The sequence below is a fragment of the Talpa occidentalis genome, unplaced genomic scaffold (genome assembly GCF_014898055.3).
Source record: "Talpa occidentalis isolate TD23 unplaced genomic scaffold, MPIMG_talOcc4v2.1 talOcc4.11, whole genome shotgun sequence".
NCBI lineage: Eukaryota > Metazoa > Chordata > Mammalia > Eulipotyphla > Talpidae > Talpa > Talpa occidentalis.
In genome coordinates this window covers 84,747,571-84,765,765 of record NW_023601104.1, presented here as the reverse complement: position 1 = coordinate 84,765,765, position 18,195 = coordinate 84,747,571, and the positions used below count along the sequence as shown (strand labels likewise).

Sequence of the window (18,195 nt, the reverse complement as noted above, 5' to 3'; positions counted from 1 at the left end):
AGGCTGTGTTTTAGAGCTCTCTCCTTGACTTGACCCCTTCTCTCTGGTCTGCACATTGCATCCCCTCAATCTCTCCATTTAGGTGTACTTGTGTTTATAAATTTCTCAGGAAAGTTGGCTTAGGATCCACCCTAATGGCCTCATTTTAATTTATTACATTTGCAATGATCCTATTTCTAAATCAGGTGGTATTCTAAAGTCCTGGGGGTTAAGATTTTCATAATGTGAATTTGAGGTAGGGGGAAGGTGTGCATAATATGCTCCATTTCCTCTATGTCATGCTGCCTTTCCTCCCCTGTTTTTCTATCACTAGCTGGTAAATTAGGCAAGCTTTACCCAGTGGAGCAGAACTCCTTACTCATAGAAATGAGTGGTCATACTCATTGGGTCTACATTTTTCATATGTACTATCAGATTTAATTCTCAGAGCAATTCTTTTAGGTAAGCATTAATAATATCATTAAAATGTGGATGGGAGGAGAGATTTGGGAAGATTCAAAATGCTCAACATCACAAAGCTAATAACTAGAGTAAAATTTGAAACCAGGGCCTCCCTGGTGGTGTGAGGGGTTAAGTCTTAGTATTGTGAAGCAATCCACACCAACTGCAGCACAAGTTCGATCCCTGGCCAGGGAGCTGACCCACATGGCACAGCAGACCTCTCCTGACTTGCCCTCTGCTCCCCTCAGCAGTGTATTTCAGTAGGTCTGCCTGTTCTGCTCCCCACTCTGTCTCTGGTGAATCCTCTCACCTCCTGCACCTCTTGCACCTCTGGCCTACACCCCAGCTCTTGTATAAATAAAATAAATAAATAAATCTTAAAAAAATAAACTAAATCTTAAAAAAAAAAAAAAATCTGAACCCACCTCAGGATGATTCTAATGTCTGGGCTCATTGACAAATCCTTTTTGCTGCCCTTATAGAGAGGTGATTCTAATACAGTGTCCTCTGTGACCATGTGATGATGCCCAGGTCAACTACTGAACAGTTTCAGTAATGAGATTGTCTCAGTTTAACTTCAGTCCTAGAATCTCTTAATCTGCAACACTTCCTCAAGTTAGGGATATATATATATGGCCCTGGAACCAGTGAATAAACAGATGCTTACTTTACATCTATTTTAAATGAAAGATTCATTAAAAAGCACAAAGACAGCTTCTATAAACAGTTTTTAGATGTCTATTCACATATATCCCAAAGATATCAATGACCGAGTCCACAAAACACAAATTCATTCCCTCAGGTTCTGGCCTCATTTGCTTTAGTACTTAAAGCTCAAATGACACTGGCTTTTTGTTAAGTTCTCAAATGTATTTGACTTAACTCAGAAAAGTTCATTTTAAATTGGATTTTTAAAATCTATTCATACATTATGTTTACAGAAAGTTTTACCAGTTCTGAATCTTTATACTCTTTGAATGGCATACTCTAATTTAATTTCCATAATTTCATATATTTAAATTCAATCTTTCTTAAAGTGGAACTTATATTCAAAATGCAGCTAGGAAGATAAGATTAGATTTAAATAAACAAATATATTGAGAAACTACCATATGCAGGTATTGAAGATCAGGATAGGTGGGAATATACACATGTGGGATAGACAGACACAGATAGAGCTATAGATCTGAATGTTGATATCCATTTGTCCATTCATCTACATCCACTAATGGGCATTAAGTATTGGACAAATGTTATGATCTTCCCATCACATAGTAAGAGATTAGCACTGTAAGGACAATCTGGAAATGTTGTCTTTGAGCTTGTGATAAAATAGGCATAGATCCAAGAAATAAATAACTGAAATAAAGTGAGAAAGTTTCAGTACATTAAAATGGAAACTTGAATTCTTTTTGCTTCTATTCATTTACCTTTGAAAAGCAATGTGGATTTATAAGATAAAAGTTTTATGTTACTAAAAATAGAGTCAAGGGTTATTGTGAACCAGAATTTTGATGCTGAGGGAATGGTGATGAAAAAGGTTAATAGAAAAAAGAAGATAATTTTAGCATCACCTTTCCAAAAACTTTATACTATTTTCCTGTTTATCACATTCTTAGTAAGATTGTACCTCAAACTAAAATTTTAATCATTAGTTTTTTCAATAATAAAAACTGTAATTATAAAATACACTTACAATGTGACTTTCCAGGCCCCCCTGGTAGCCTAGGGGTTAAGCCTCAGTGCTATCATAGAAGAGCCGGAGTCAGATCCCTGGACAGGGAGCCTACCCACATGGTGCAGCAGACCTCTCCTGTCTTGCCCGCTGCTCCATTTAGCAGTACATATCAGCGGATCCTCCTGTTCTGTTCCCCACTCTTGTTTCTAGTGAATCCTCTCAATCACCCCCTTTCCTCTATCCTATACCCCAGTTCTTCTATGCAAAAATAAATAAATAAAAATCTTTTTAAAAAAGTGATAGTCAGGGCCTCCCCGGTGGCGCAGTGGTTGAGCGCTGGGCTGTGAATCTGCCCGCAGCCTCTGCAGTGCCGGTTGGATCCCCGGCTGCTCTCCAGCCACCAGAGGAGGGTCCTACATGGCGCACAGACCTCTCCTGCCGCCCGCTGCTCCCCTCAGCAGTGTGCTTCGGTCCTTCTGCCTGCTCTGCTCTCCACTCTGGCTCTGGTGAATTCTCTCAACCTCCCGTGCTTCTGACTGTACCCAGTGCTTGTATAAATAAATAATCTTAAAAAAAAAAAGAATTAAAAAAAAGTGATAGTCACATAAAAAAGTGATTTTCCTATCATTTTGCCTTTTGTCTTATTTATATTTTCATTGCTAAGCTATGAAGACATATTTATAATTAAGAATCTCAATCTACAGAGTTTAATCAAAGCATTTGACATATTTTATGTCTGAATTGTTTTGTCTGTGACTTAGATTTTATGCCTTTAGGGTAGGGACTGTGTCTGTCATGATTTATATAGTGCTGCATACTTGGTGTTCAATAAATAATAAACAATAAAGAAAGATTGCCTAGCAAAGATACAACTCTCATGCTAAGGACAAACTGGCTAAATGATGTATTTTTTTTTTTTTTATATTAGAAAGCAATGACAACATATCTTCTTTGAATGGAATGTTTTCCATTTTAATATATAAAATTAATCTAGTTATATATGCTCCCTCCTGCTGTCATTTGAAGCTTTAAATTCAGTTTTATGTACATTTCTAAAATACTATCATTTTATTGACCATGCACTTTTGAGTAAAATTAAAAAATGTCAATGAATTGGCAAATGATATTCTCTAGTTTATCTGCTGAACCCAGTATATGCTAATTAATTTGGAGTCATTCCAAATTAAAATTATGTAATGAAGGTGAAAACATTTCATTCGCACTCATTTTTATTTCTGCCTTTCAGACACCATTATTTTTCAGACCATGAATTCTTGGATCTTTTGTACTATTCAGTGCTCATTCTTGTCTTACTGTACATCAAAGGCCCCTCCAATATGTCAGTCTGGAAAAGAATATCCTTATGTTTCTTGCTTCAAAATGACATCCGTTTAAGCTCAAGTTTGGGGCAAAAAGAAACTCACAAAGCCACAGATTGTCACATTCCCTCTTGTCTGAGGTCAACAGACACTTTTTATGGATGAAATTTTCTTTACACGTCTCCCTTTTGTATCATTTTCTCACCTTTTCTCTAGCAAGTTGTTATCATTATTTAAGTTTTAGAATAAATGGTAGAATCTTCTCTACTTCTACCTTCTACTTGACTGAACTGGTACCTTGGAATCAGCATTCCTGGTTTCTGTACTTCCCCTAACATTATATTCATTAGTTTAGTCATTATTTATTTGTCATGTACCTTTTTTACCAGAAAATAAACTCCATGAAGGGTGAATACCCCGAATTAATCACTGCTGTACCCAGAACATCAACCTCAGAGCCTAGGACATAATCATTCAACAAATATTTTTGAATGATTGGAAGAACGTATTTTGACCACCACACAAGAGGACCAGCATTTGAAGCCAAGAAGTTAAGATTTGCTTTTGAATTTGGTTTGTAAACCATGGAAAGCATTTTACTCTCATAAATAACTTTGAGAATCAATCAGCATGTAACACAAATCATGCACTCTTCTTGAGCAAAGGTAAAATATGAAGCAAAGTCTTCTATAAATTTTCATATAAGCCAAATAGTTCTAGATCTATAACCTGATGTTAGTTGATCTGATAAAGTTAACCTTGATTTTTCCTTAAAAACAATGACGTTAAGGGCCTCCCCGGTGGTGCAGCGGTTGAGCGCTAGGTTGCGAAGCTGCCCGCGGATCTCTGTAGCACCGGTTCGATCCCCGGCTGCTCCCTGGCCACCAGCGGAGGGTCCCACATGGCGCGCAGACCTCTCCTGCCGCCCGCTGCTCCCCTCAGCAGTGTACGTCGGTCCTTCTGCCTGCTCTGCTCCCCGCTCTGGCTCTGGTGAATTCTCTCACCCTCCCGCGCTTCTGACTGTACCCAGTGCATGTATAAACAAAATAAACAAACAAATAAAATAAATAAATAAAACATGCCTCTATAAAATAAATAATTAAATAAAATTTAAAAAATTAAGTTAAAATGCAACATCCTCTGCAAAAAAACAACGATTCACTAGTTATGTCCATCTAAAGACAGAACAATCAATCATAAATTTTTATTTTTATTCTTTTGGGAGGCCCCTAGAACAGGTTGAGAGAGCAAACCTGGCACTAAGAAGAAATAAGTGTAGAAGTTTGGAGAAAGACAGTGGAACTTAAAGTGAGGAGTTGGAAAAATCCAAAAAGAAAGAGCTGTTTGATCTGAGGCAATAAAGTGAATTATAACATTAAAGCACATGGGCTCAAGATAATAACTCATGAGAAAATGGACTCATTACCAAGAGGGACCCAGAATGTGAATACTAAGACAATACATGTGTGTGATTGACAGAGTCAATGCATGAATTAAAACCTGTCTTTGCTTGTTTTGGTGAATAGATATTCACCATTGCTATGTAACCATAACTAGTTCTAAAATGTGAATATTTTATGAAGAAGAAAAGAAAGTTTTAATTTTAATTGAAATTTCAGGATGAACTGAGATCAGAATTCTCTCATTGCCCATCTAGGACTGCAGGTTTTCAGAAATTTAATCTCATTTGGTAATTTAATTTTTTTTCCGGGACCCAAAATTTAATATGAAAGATCAAGTAAGCACATTGTCCTAGGATATATGAGAAATTGTCTAAATACCTTTAAAAATTCCATGTCTACCTATGAGAAATCTAATTTAATTTATTTACCTTAAAGAAAGATTAAATTATTGCAGAGCTCTCTGTAATTCAAACCACCTGTTAAAAATGTTAAGTACAGTTTTAACAAGAAAAAGCTTTCACTAATGTGAAAGTATAATTGATCCATAGATTTAAGCTATCAGAAAATATTGTACATCTTTCACTTAGCCCAATTTCAGTCCATCAGTTATTTTAGAACAGGCATTCATGTTTGATTTATCTACCATCATGATTTAGTAATGAATCAAATATGAAAATCAAGAAAAGATTGGAAAACAACTTGCTGGTTCAAGTATCCACTCTTTCCCCCATACTAAAATGTTAGCCTTGATCAAAATTAGTGGAGAAATTTATCTTCTTTCTCTCTTCCTTTTATTCACTCATTCACAAATTTCATCTGATAATTCTTCCACTGAAATAGTATAGTGGTAATCCCTTAGAGACATATTTGAGTGGGAATGTGAACACAGATGTTTATCTTGTTTCCATGACCATTGGTTATTCTAAGAAAGTTAAAAGGTTACAATCTTTAATTATCTTTACATAGTCCCCAATCTCTGTTATTTCATCTCACTAAGTGTCAAATATTTATGGTAATAGTTTCAATATGTTTTAAGGGCATTATGGATATAGGGTACTTGAGTTAAGCATACATGTTTTCAAAATACCACAAGCAGTCTTGAATTAACTGTGTAATCTCTCTGTATCATTTCATAATATTTAATATGGTGTGCTTGCAATATAAAGATCACTTCTGAATATCTCTATAGTTCCAGGTTCAGAGTGAGATGTAGTTAGAGAAAAGCTAAAAGTTGTAGTAATGCCTTTAAGGTATAGAAGTCATTTAGACTGTTACAGAAAATAGTTGTTCTCCTAAGGAGAATAGCTTCCAGAATATTGAATACAGGACTAACCAAGCATAAAGTCTTTTATTTTTGGTCTTCTGTGCACTTGGGAAATGGAAGCATTTACTTTAGGTGTAAAGTCTTTGTTAAACAAATCATTTCTGAAGGAAATGAAGAAGACCACATACTAAAGAGGGAAACTGTGAAGAATGTTTGAGCTCTAGGGCACCAAAATTCGTAGTGTGAAACCCATTATTCTACTATGATTAAGGCAGTTCATTACTAATTACAGAGGCATGTTCTTAGGTGATCAATGAAGGTTAAAGAGTTCTGTTACTTTTTCCTTTCTCGAATTAGCTTCCTAATTAATAAAAGTGAATTTTAAAATGGCCTTCTGAGGAATAGCTGTGTTATCTATTGTTTATGGAATAATCTTGCAGTCATGCTTGATTTTAAGCAATGAAACAGACATGAGTTATTTGCATAGTGAAATATTAGTTGCTTTTTGGTTATTTTTCTACCTTTTCTCTTTTATGCATTCTCTTTCAGTTCTATTATATTAATGATAAGTGACTTTAGACAAAAACAACACTATTTTTAAAATCTCTGTTATTTGAAAAGAGTCGATTGTGACCCAGATTAGTTTAAGATATACAGACAATATATAGCATGAACATACAGAGTTGCATCTTCACTTGAAAATAAAATATTTTTAATAGCAATGTGATTTTTGAGGGACTTAATTATAAACTGCATTAATATATTGAAATTTCAAATAGGTTTCATTTAAAATTTTAAATTAATATTTCATTAAGACTGTGTTTTTAAATATAATGAATAATCTTGTTAAGGGAAACAAAAAAGTCAGTCTAAACAACTACACCAAAAATTTTTATTTTGTTTACTCATTGCAAATGCTTTAAGTTAAAAATTTTCCTGCAAAATTCACACATTGAAGTTCTAATCCTCAGAATGGTGCCTTATTTGGAGAAAGTTTCTCTACAGAGATAATCAACTAAGTCATTATCGTGGCCCCTAGTCCAATAGGACTGGTGTCTTCTAAAAAGGGTAAACCAAGACACAGAAACATACATATAAAGGAAAGACAATGTTAAGATCATTGGAGGACAACTGTCTACAAGTCAAACACTGATGCCTGGACAGATCCTCCCCTCACCATCTTCAGAAGAACCAATCCAGGGGACACCTTAATCTGGGATTCTAGCCTCCAGAACTGTGGGATTATAAATTCTGGTTTTGGTACTTTGTTTATGGCAACCTTAGCAAACTTATAAAGAAGTATATTTACTAAGTGATATGTTTGCAAATCAAAATGTTTTAAAAATGCCCCTTGCTGGTTAAGTGTGCTGTTTATAACTAATTTATTTTAGAAATCATAGTACAAGCACTAAGATTATTGGGTCTAGAATCCAACACATCTTTTTTTCTAGCTATGAAACACTGGGCAATTTGTCCAACTTCCCTTTGCCTCAAATTCATCATTTATAAAATGGAAATACTAGTAATTCCTAATTTATGAGTGTATTTGTAGGAATTATATAAAGTGCTGATATAAGCTCATGGCCTCCAGCAAACTCGCTCTAAATTTTAGTGATCCTAAAGGTGACAATTTATCAATATAAATTACTATTGACGTTTTAGCCATCATGAGAGATAACCAGGGGTCTGCGGTATTTATAAAAGTGAAGATTTGCAGATATCTTATAGGATAGACATCATCAATAATGGGTATCATGTAAATGTTCTTAAAGCTTTCTTCATTGAATAATGCATATTAACCTTGCATCATCTGCATTTCTCAAGGAAAAAGATAACTTTAGCTAGTTATTGTGATGATGAGATATTTAAGTTTAGAGAGGCAGCTCATACAAAGGTTATATTCCTAGAGATTTACAGTTGAATGAAATCCCACATCTGGATTATAGACTTGCTTCTTGCCTTTTCCTTTATCCTGAATTCCCCACTCCTACTATGCTCATCAGGAAAACTTTCCTAAATCATGTTACTGCTCTGTATAGATCCACTAGCAAACCATCCTTTTTTAATTAATGATTTTTTTCACCACATCTGTATTTACATTTTCATGGATATCAGGTTTGTACTATCTACTCTTTAGACATGTAGGATAAAAGAACAGGGTGGGGGAGGGGGGCTGGCTGTGCTCACACTCTGCAGATGAGTAGTTTTCATATAATTCCCATGTTTGATAACCTGAAATAATGTGATATATTGATTTAAAAAAGTGTTTCCTAGGGGTCCACAGACAAAATTTGTTTTACTAGTTTACATTTGCATAGAAACTGTACTTGTCTTAGTTGTTGAACTTAATTGTCCTATGTTATGATTGATTCATAAAGAATCTGTCTACTCTGCCATATTCTCTGATTCTTATAAATCATGTTTTCTTCTTTATATGTTCAATGGCTAGCATGAGTCAGGTACAGTATAAATAAAATATTCTAAAAGAGGAAAGGTGAAGAGTAGGTAACCATGACCACGAAAAACTCAGTATTCATGCAGAACTCTGCTTAGTGAGTGTGTGGGGGGGATGGGGGCGAATTATAGACGAGATTATGGTGAGAGAAGAAAATTTCAGGCAGATGGAAAATCAAGAGCAAAAGCACACATGTGGGGAAAGAAATATGTGCTAAAATTGCCAACAAGTCAATTTGGCCAGAGTCTAGTGTATATGAATATGAATATGAATAAGGTAGAATTTATAAAGGCAAATCCTACTTACATTGTGGATAATCATAAATGCAAGTGTAGTCAATCTTGACCTTAATTGTTACAGCTCTGAACACAGCACTCTGCCATGCTTTATAGCCTCTGGCATAATCTATCAACAGTGTGCAATTTGGAAAATACATGGGAGAAAATTCTACTGATGTCCAGATATATTAACTCAAATTACTGTTTAATCCAACCTGAATATATCTCAATCCATTGAGAGATTTTTTTCTCATTAATTTTGATACACGTATAAATATATAAAGTATCTTACCTTTCCTTTAAGTTATCTTCTCTTAAATGGACAGTAAAGTTGTACCCGGTAGATGCTGATAAATTCATTTATGCACATTGAAACACAGCAAATATGAGACCGATGACCTATAAACAGATAAGATAATAAATGTGATTCATGAGTTTGAAAATATGATTTCCTTACTTTCTAATTCATCTAATTTTCTATAAAATTTGAGTAAAGTAGAATCAGAAAGAGAGATTTGAGCTAAGCTACATGTTACCAAGAAGGTAACAGAGAAAATAAAACTACAGTTCAAGTTAATTGAGGGCACTCAATTAAAAAATAGAACCTCATTATGTGAATTAGAAAAAAATTTCCCTTAAACAACAAAATGTTGTGTAATTCAGACACTTAAAAATACATACTGTATAAAATGCATTGTGTGTGGCTCTATAGAATATACTTTTTGGGATGTCACAGGAAAACACTTTCTGTCAGCATGAATAAGGCTCAAAAACATAATGAAAAAGTTGGAAAAGTATTCTTTTTTTTTTTTTAAGATTTATTTATTTATTTATACAAGCACTGGGTACAGTCAGAAGCTCAGGAGGGTGAGAGAATTCACCAGAGCCAGAGCGGGGAGCAGAGCAGGCAGAAGGACCGAAATACACTGCTGAGGGGAGCAGCAGGCGGCAGGAGAGGTCTGCGTGCCATGTGGGACCCTCCTCCGGTGGCCGGGGAGCAGCCGGGGATCGAATCGGCACTGCAGAGACTGCGGGCAGCTTCGCAACCCAGCGCTCAACTGCTGCGCCACCGGGGAGGCCCTGGAAAAGTATTCTTAAACTTGGGTGTCAATGAAATACATTTTAATGCACCCAAAGCAAAATGTACATTATTTATTGATACATATCTCAATGCCATTTATTGATACCATTCTCAGATGCAGAAATAGAAGCAGCACCCACAAGAACCACATTTGATTTATAATTCTCTACCCTGAGGGCCTCCCTGGTGGCACAAGAGATTAAGACACAACCTATGAAGCTATCTGCAGCCACTACTGCAAGAGTTCAATCCCCAGCCAGGGAGATACCCACATGGCACAGCAGACCTCTCCTGACGCGACTGCTGCTCCCCTCAGCAGTGTATTTCGGTCAATCTGCCTGTTTTGTTCACCACTCTGTCTCTGGTGAATCCTCTCACCCCCCACACCTCATGCCTGTACCCCTCTTCTTGCATGCATAAATAAATAAATCTTAAAAAAAAACAATCTCTACCCAGAAACGAAACCACTACACTGATTTCTAAATCCACACACATTCATTTTACCAGTTGTTTTTTTTTTTTTTTAATTTAGCTAAATGAAAACATGTAATATACTCTCAGTTGTGTCTTGCTTCCTTTAGGCAACATTACCATGGTATGATTCATAAGGCATAAGGCATTGACTATTATTTTGGATAAGTTTTATGCAATAACTCAGTCCATGCAGCAAAGTTTAACCATGTCACTCTGGATAGATATTTGGGTAGTCTTTCTAATAGGCTAACAATATTTTTATCCACCTTTTTTTAATGAACTTACATACTTATTTGTTTGCTATAGGGCCATAAGTGGAATTCTTTAGTAATAGGCATATCTGTTTTCTCAAGAGAGTTTACTGATTAAAAGGCCCACCTGTAGCAAAAAGAGAGTTCCAGTTATCCCACATCCTAGTCAACACTTTTACACCTATTTATCATTTTAGGTGTGATAGTCTAGTGTTATGATTTAAACTCCCATTTCCTGGAGATGAATGAAATTGAGCACCTATCTCATGTTTAAAGGTCATTGCTACATTCTCTGTTGTAAAGTGATACATTTTCTACTAACTTGCCAGCTTTCTCTTGCCCGTTTATAATTTTATTAATATTCTGCCTATAAAATTTTCACAGGATAAATGTGTTGCAAATGTTTCTCCTGTGGTATGGGTTGCTTTTTCACCCCTAAATTTAAATTTGTGTAATTATTACTTCCTCTGCCATACTCACAGCTTTTTATATCCTATTTTATACCACCTGCTTATTTCAATGTCAAAAATATTTCCTAAATATTATCTTTTATTTTTTACATTTAGTCCTAATCCATCAGCAATTAATTTTTATATATGATGCAACATACAGCAAAGATCCATTTATTTGCACTTGGATATACAAATTGACCCAGCATTATTTATGAGAGAACCATCTTTTACTCACCAAAGAATAACTCCTTTACCATAAATCAGGTACAGGTACTCTGTGTTTAAGTCCCTATTTGAATCTCTTTTTAGTTTTACTTGTATATTTAACTATTCATGTGGCAATTTCAGTCTTAATTGCTATATTTTGTACAATAAATTTAGTAGTATAAATTATTCAGCTTTCTCCTCCCATTTCAAGATTAATATGGTTATTCTTGGCTCTCTGAATATAAGTTGTTTATTTTTCAATTTGTGCTAAAATAGAATCTGCTCTGATTTCTCTCTGCAATTCCTATGAATTTATAAATTAACTGTGGGAAACTGATACCTTTACAATTGCAAGTATCCGTGAATAAGATACAGATCCTCTTGTTAATTCTTTCTCTCAAAGAAGATTTCCATTTTTAAGTTTAAGAGACATGTATATATTTTGATAATTTGTTTCTGGATATTTGATATCTGGAATATTTTTGTTACAAGTATATTATATATACATACATATCATATTATATATATATATATACTCAATATCATGCTCCATATTAAATAAATATAACTAATTTTCAGATATTGACTTCTCCCCAGTTACTTTGCTATAGTTACCCATTAATTATCATAATTTGTCTTATGATAATTGTTTCTTTAAAATTGTTACAAGAAAAATCATGTCAGATGTAAAAAATGGCATTTTTATTACTTCCCTCAGAATCCATCCTCTGTTAGAGTGTTTTCCTTATTTTGAGCTTACTTATAATTTAGGAGTGATGTGGAGCATAAGAAGCAAAAAACCACTTCTACCTGTGTTAAATGTTCGCAGTTGATTCAGTGACTCGAACATTCAGAGTCCAACTATCTATGTTCCTCTAGACCTTTTCTTGATCATTGCAACTTGGTGGCAGAAAACCTGCATATTTCCTTAGGGGAAGATGCACATTCTATATCCAGATCTTTGATCAGAAAAAAATTTTCAGCAGAGTCAACCTATGTTATGGTATTGGCCAGAAACATGTAACTTAGAACATCCCAAGTTATCAGAGAACATATAGCTAAAAACATATTATTAGGAGGAATGAACAAGAGAAAAAGATATTTGTAAATTATTTTGGGGTCACCTAATAATTGCTCTAAGGGGAAGTATGTTTTTAAATTTTCATTTCATATAAAATTTTTTATGGTAAATAGACCTGGAAAACCAGTTATTGAATAACTTTCCCAATATCATGCACAAATGAAAATAGATTCTGCAACGATGCAGGGCAGGATTTAAATCTTTCATTCACTTCATTTCATTCATTTAACACATTAGTCTTCAATCACAATTTCTTCTAAGTGTCCTTATCTTTGCATTTTAGGAGGCTTTTGTAGACACTGTATCTGAAATAATTAGCATGATGCTTGGTAAGTGGTGGACATTAATAGGTACATATTATATATAAATATTTTTATGTAATTGAAATTTGGCAAAGGTAACAATGGGGAGATGGGAGACCATGATTAAATCTATATATTTTCTGGAAAAAGTTTATGTATATGTGCACATACATATTTTTGTCTGTCATTCTATAGATCTCATCTATCTCCTAAAACTTGTTCTTGGAGGCTTCATAACCACAGCAGACTTCACCCCATCTTCCACCTCTACTAAATAAAACATGTGCCTTTGCAATGCTATGCATATGGTTCCTCCTTGACTATCTCTGTTCACCTGTATTGTTAATTATATAATGTGAAACAAATTATCTCCAGCCTATGGCAAAGCAAATACTTATGAAATGATTTCAAGATAGTCTGTGAATGATACATCATTCCAAGAAATTTGGAAGCTTTAATTTTTTTCTCACTTATTACTGATGTCATTTATTTCCTCTCCTTCACTGCTTACTTACACTTTGTCTTCCATGTAAAATCATTGTAAAAGGAAAAAAAAAAATCTTTCCTGGAAATTGTATTTTTGAGAGTGTAACCTCTACAATTCCCTTCCTATCTGTAAACTGTACATTCTTGGCTATGAAATATTCAACAAGAACAATTTTGATGCCTTATCTTCTAGAGTCCTCTATTTTACAAAACAGATTGTTTACAACTGTGCTCCCCTTCTGCTTAATGGTTACCCTGGGGGAATGTTGTTGGCTTTGAGATTCAACTGCATATTTTCAACAAATAACTGTGTTGAAGCCAATGAAATCTGATAGCAACAAACATTATTCAGTGATCTCTGAATAGAAGAGGTTCATATTTCTCTTCCCTTTGGGATATGAAGGAAAAGGACACACTGGGATGTGTGAACTGCAGCCACATATAAGCAAATGATTTCAAAAAGTATTGTAGCATTTCATGTTCTATGGAGTCAAATGGGAGCCTTAAACTGTCAAGCTTAGCTGCAGTGGAAATGGGTTTCTCTTTGGGGACCAAGATACACATTCATTTGCTTCCCATTTGGTTTGCTGAAACAGCAGCCATACCCTGGCAGGTGCTGCCTGGGACTGCCAAAAGGAAGAAAGTAGAAATAAATCACATAACTCTATCGGTTCTCAGACCAATAGCAAGAATTAATGTTGTTCCATGAAGACCAAAGTGCTTCCTAGGAGCCTGGGAAAACCAATACATCACTGATGGTGCCAGCTAGTATTTTGTATGAAAACAAAACTTAGTGAGTAGCAAGATGAGAAAGCCCTAGGGGGGAGATACCTGCTAATAAGGAACCAGAGATATCTTGAATACTGGGATTAATAATTTCAACCATGCTGACTTAAGTCTATTATAATAGATATACATTCAGCTCAATGTCATGTTGTCACTTATATATGAGTACTGTGTGCCTACCATGTGCCACAAGTTAGGAACGCAAGACACAACTTCTAATATATAAAAACTTGAAGTTCAGTTTGGAAAATAAAATAGTAAACTGAAAGTTTCCAGAAGGTGTATTTGATGACAGGTTAAGCACAAGGGGCTGTGAAAGGAACTAGAGGGTCATACTCTCAGGGAAGTTCACAAAGGAGACTTAGGATAGCTGTCTACTAAGGTATACTCAGGTAGAGAAGTGGAGAGAAGTGGACGATGATGTTTTAAGTGAGATAATGATACGATTATTGTCAGAGCAAAAAAAAAAAAAAAAAAGAGAGAGAGAAATAGAGGATCTAAGAGCTAGCTGTGGGATAGCATCTAAAATTCACAACCCTGTATTACCCATGTGCCAGGAGCCAGCCTCAGCAAACTGTCTGGTCAGGGGTTCCAGTAAGGATGAGAGGGCCTGGAAGAATCTGAGGGATTAGGGAAGAGGAGTGAGGAGACACAAACACTTGATTAGGGTGCAGACATCATCCTGCTGAGGGTCTCAGCAGCCCTTTATTTATATATTTCAAGCAAACCGTGAGTGAGAGTACATGAGCATATGCATTAAGGCAAGATGATAACAATCATCACATCTTTTTCAAGAACAGCCAAGGGTCTATTTGCCCACCTGCAGAGGTCGTGACATTTATTAATCTTTGTTTTTGTTTTTTTTTAAAGATTTATTTATTTATTTATACAAGCACTGGGTACAGTCAGAAGCACGGGAGGGTGAGAGAACTCACCAGAGCCAGAGCGGGGAGCAGAGCAGGCAGAAGGACCGAAGTACACTGCTGAGGGGAGCAGCGGGCGGCTGGAGAGGTCTGTACTCCATGTGGGACCCTCCTCCTGTGGCCGGGGAGCAGCCGGGGATCAAACCGGCACTGCAGAGGCTGCGGGCAGCTTCGCAACCCAGCGCTCAACCGCTGCGCCAATGGGAAGGCCTTTTATTCTTTGTTTTAAAAAAGACACTGTTGCTTAACAAAAGTGTTCTTAGAATAGTCATTTACCTTAAACAACCAAACAGTCATTCTATTACTAGTAAAAAACTTATGTGACTGAAACTAACATTACCATGGTGAATGATTAACTAAGGGCTAACACAGGAAGTTACCTGGGGGATTTTTTTCTAACTAAACTATGAAGTTAAAACTAACATATAACCATATGATTAAAGCAAAAAACAGAAGGCTTTTATATAGAAATCATCATCTAATAGTATATTGTTTTCATAAAATATTGATTCAATATTAAGGAACCAAGGGCCCGGAGGGCGTCAATGCCAGACAAGCCGCACTGACTCTTCCCTAGCCCCAAGCTCTTAATTAAGGGAGGAATTTTCCTAATCTAACAGAAGAGTCTTTCTACCTATTACTCCTATACTTATTAGCCTAGTTTGTGTATCTAACTTAATGATTAAGGGAAAATTCCTTTTTCTGTAAGATAGCTGATTGTTGTTTTAAGGAACTACAAACATTTCATTGGAGGCAGGGCTGGAGATGGTTATAGCTTTTGGTTGCAGAACAGTTAATAGGAGACATATCAGTGGTTCTAACATTGACTATTTCCAAGTGCATTATTTGTGCTGCTGTGGTTATTAGCTTGACTGTTTGGGGGAAAAGGATGTCCTAAAGGTAATTCCATACAGTCTTTGTGGACGCCACCCCCACCCCAGGCCAAAGCCAAAGACACTGGGGAACTCCAAATCCCATCTCCACCAAAGGGAAGGTGGCTGGGCCCTGAGGTGGGGTTAAGCAGCCAGGTTTGGTATAAAGCCAGACACGTGGGCTTTGGAGGGGTTCCCCCATTTTAGCTCTCCACCAGCTCACAGCGTCCAGCCAGCTCAGAGAGTGCCTTTGGGTTTCCAAGCCGGCGGAATTTCCTTAATTCCCTTTCCCTTGTAAAGAAACCTTTTATTAACCTTTTGTGTGTGCCTGTAGTAGAGTATTCATAAGTCCTTTTTAAGCGTGTGGGTGAGGACCCACAGCCAGGCAACTCGTTTTATATCAGAGTTGCCCTATAACAAGACCAGTCACAAAATTGTTGTTGACTTATTCTTGAATGCATACTCTAACAGCTACCATACCAATCGTCACCTCCAGGGGAATCAGCCCTAAACAAACAGGAAGAATTTAGCAGGAGCTGGCTATGGTGCCTCCTGGCTTATCAGGAATTTTCTTACACTTGGAGCAGGGCTTGTTGCCTCTGCCACCCAACTGCTATCTTGAACTTTAAAGTAAAAGAATTTCCTTCTCCATTTAGCCCTTGCCTCAAAAGGCCACATCTCCATATTAAAGACTTGGCCAAGGGATGTTTATAGCCTTTTGTTCACAGGAGTAAGGCCAAATGTTGAATTACTGCCTTTTGGCAGAGAATTACTAATTTTATAAAAAATGTAATATTTGTGTCACGCAGTGCCATTTGCCATCAAATTGGTTATTCAGTAATTGATCAAACAGCATTTGCAGTTTTACTTTTAAATGTATATTTTAGCAATGGTAGAAACTAGCCATCAACAAATGAGGAGACTCTAGCAGGAGTCAGCTAACGAGATTCCTGACTTTTCAGTTATCTGCCCCATGCCCAGACCTTTGTCAGGCAACATGAGTACCTTGGCTCCCAGCACCCATGCTTGGTCATTTATGGAAACGTCCTTAAAGCCCATGATCACAAGTTCATCTGGTCGTAGTACTTATATAAGGACCAAATAGAGTTCCTATTTGTCTCTGAGTATCAGACACATGAAATTAATGAAATAAGTCAACTGCATCTTTCCACAAATACAAAGGGTAACTCCTACCCTCTTTTTATAATGAATCCTACCCTCAATAGTCCCTACTGATTCACTCATGTCTAGAGCACCCCTTTATCACCCTGTACAGCACAGTGTCCTCATTCCACATCTCTGAATACGTGTGACTAATGAAATTATTCTTTTTTTTTTTTAAATTTATTTATTTATACAAGAACCTGGGTACAGGCCAGATGTGCGGGAGGGTGAGAGGATTCACCAGAGACAGAGCATGGAACAGAACAGGCAGACTGATGAAATACACTGCTGAGGGGAGCAGGGGCGAGACAGGAGAGGCCTACTATACCATGTGGGAGTCTCGCCGGCTGGTGAGATCCAGCAGGCACTGCAGAGGCTGCGGACAGCTTCACAGTGTGGCATTCAACCTCCTACACCACCAGGGAGGCCCAAAACTTCTTGATCTAATATTTACAGTGTTTGGGTTTTGTGCTTTCAGCTGTCCACATAACTCTAAATCAGGGAGTCCTGCTTCACTATTGGGGTAGAGGAGAGAAGAATATAACACTAGTTTGGTCAATTATGTTTTGGTCCATTTGAGTTGCTGTTACAGAATATCACAGTCTAGGTGTCTTAAACAACCAACATTGTGCTTCTCACAGTTCTGGAAACCAGAAAGCCTATTATTGGGGACCTGAGGCATCCAGTCTCTGATAAGGGTCTGCTTCCTCATTGAGAGATGGCTGTTTTCTTGCTGTGTCCATTCATGTAGGAAGGGTAAGAATGAGTGAGCTCTTTGTGGTCCCATTTATAAGGACACTAATTCCATTCTTGAGAACTCCACCCTCATGATCTAATCATTTCCCAAAACTCCATCCCCTACTGTCATCACAATAGTCACTAGGATTTCAAGCAATGAATTTTGGGGAGACACATTCACTCCATAGCATTCTCCCCCTGACCTCCCAAACTCATAATCTTCTCACAAGCAAAATGCATTCATCCTTCCCAACAGCTCTCCAAATCTTAACTCTTTTCAACACAGACTCTAACATCTAAGTCTAAAGGCTCTTCTAAACATCATATAAATCAATTTAGACTTAAGACTAAGGTTTTTGGGTGAGACTCAAGGCACAAGGTAATTGTTTTTCCCAGTATTGATCAAGGGAATTAAAAATTAAGTTTGTTTTCTGATTCTTTGTTTTGCTTTGTGAGAGTGGATGTAAAGGGAGAATGGAATAAATTTGGTTTTGCAGAAAAGGTCTGCAACATGGACGTGAGAGAAGCACAGAAAGAAGA

General features: G+C 36.5%; 1 long non-coding RNA gene across 1 annotated transcript in view; it reads right to left on the bottom strand.

Annotated features, from left to right (window-relative positions):
• LOC119238315 (uncharacterized) overlaps nt 1–18,195 on the bottom strand; it is a 140,531-nt gene that overhangs the window by 119,417 nt on the left and 2,919 nt on the right. Inside the window, exon 2 of the long non-coding RNA XR_005123539.2 lies at nt 9,131–9,237. This is a non-coding gene — a long non-coding RNA (uncharacterized LOC119238315). The remainder of the gene's footprint in view (nt 1–9,130; nt 9,238–18,195) is intronic.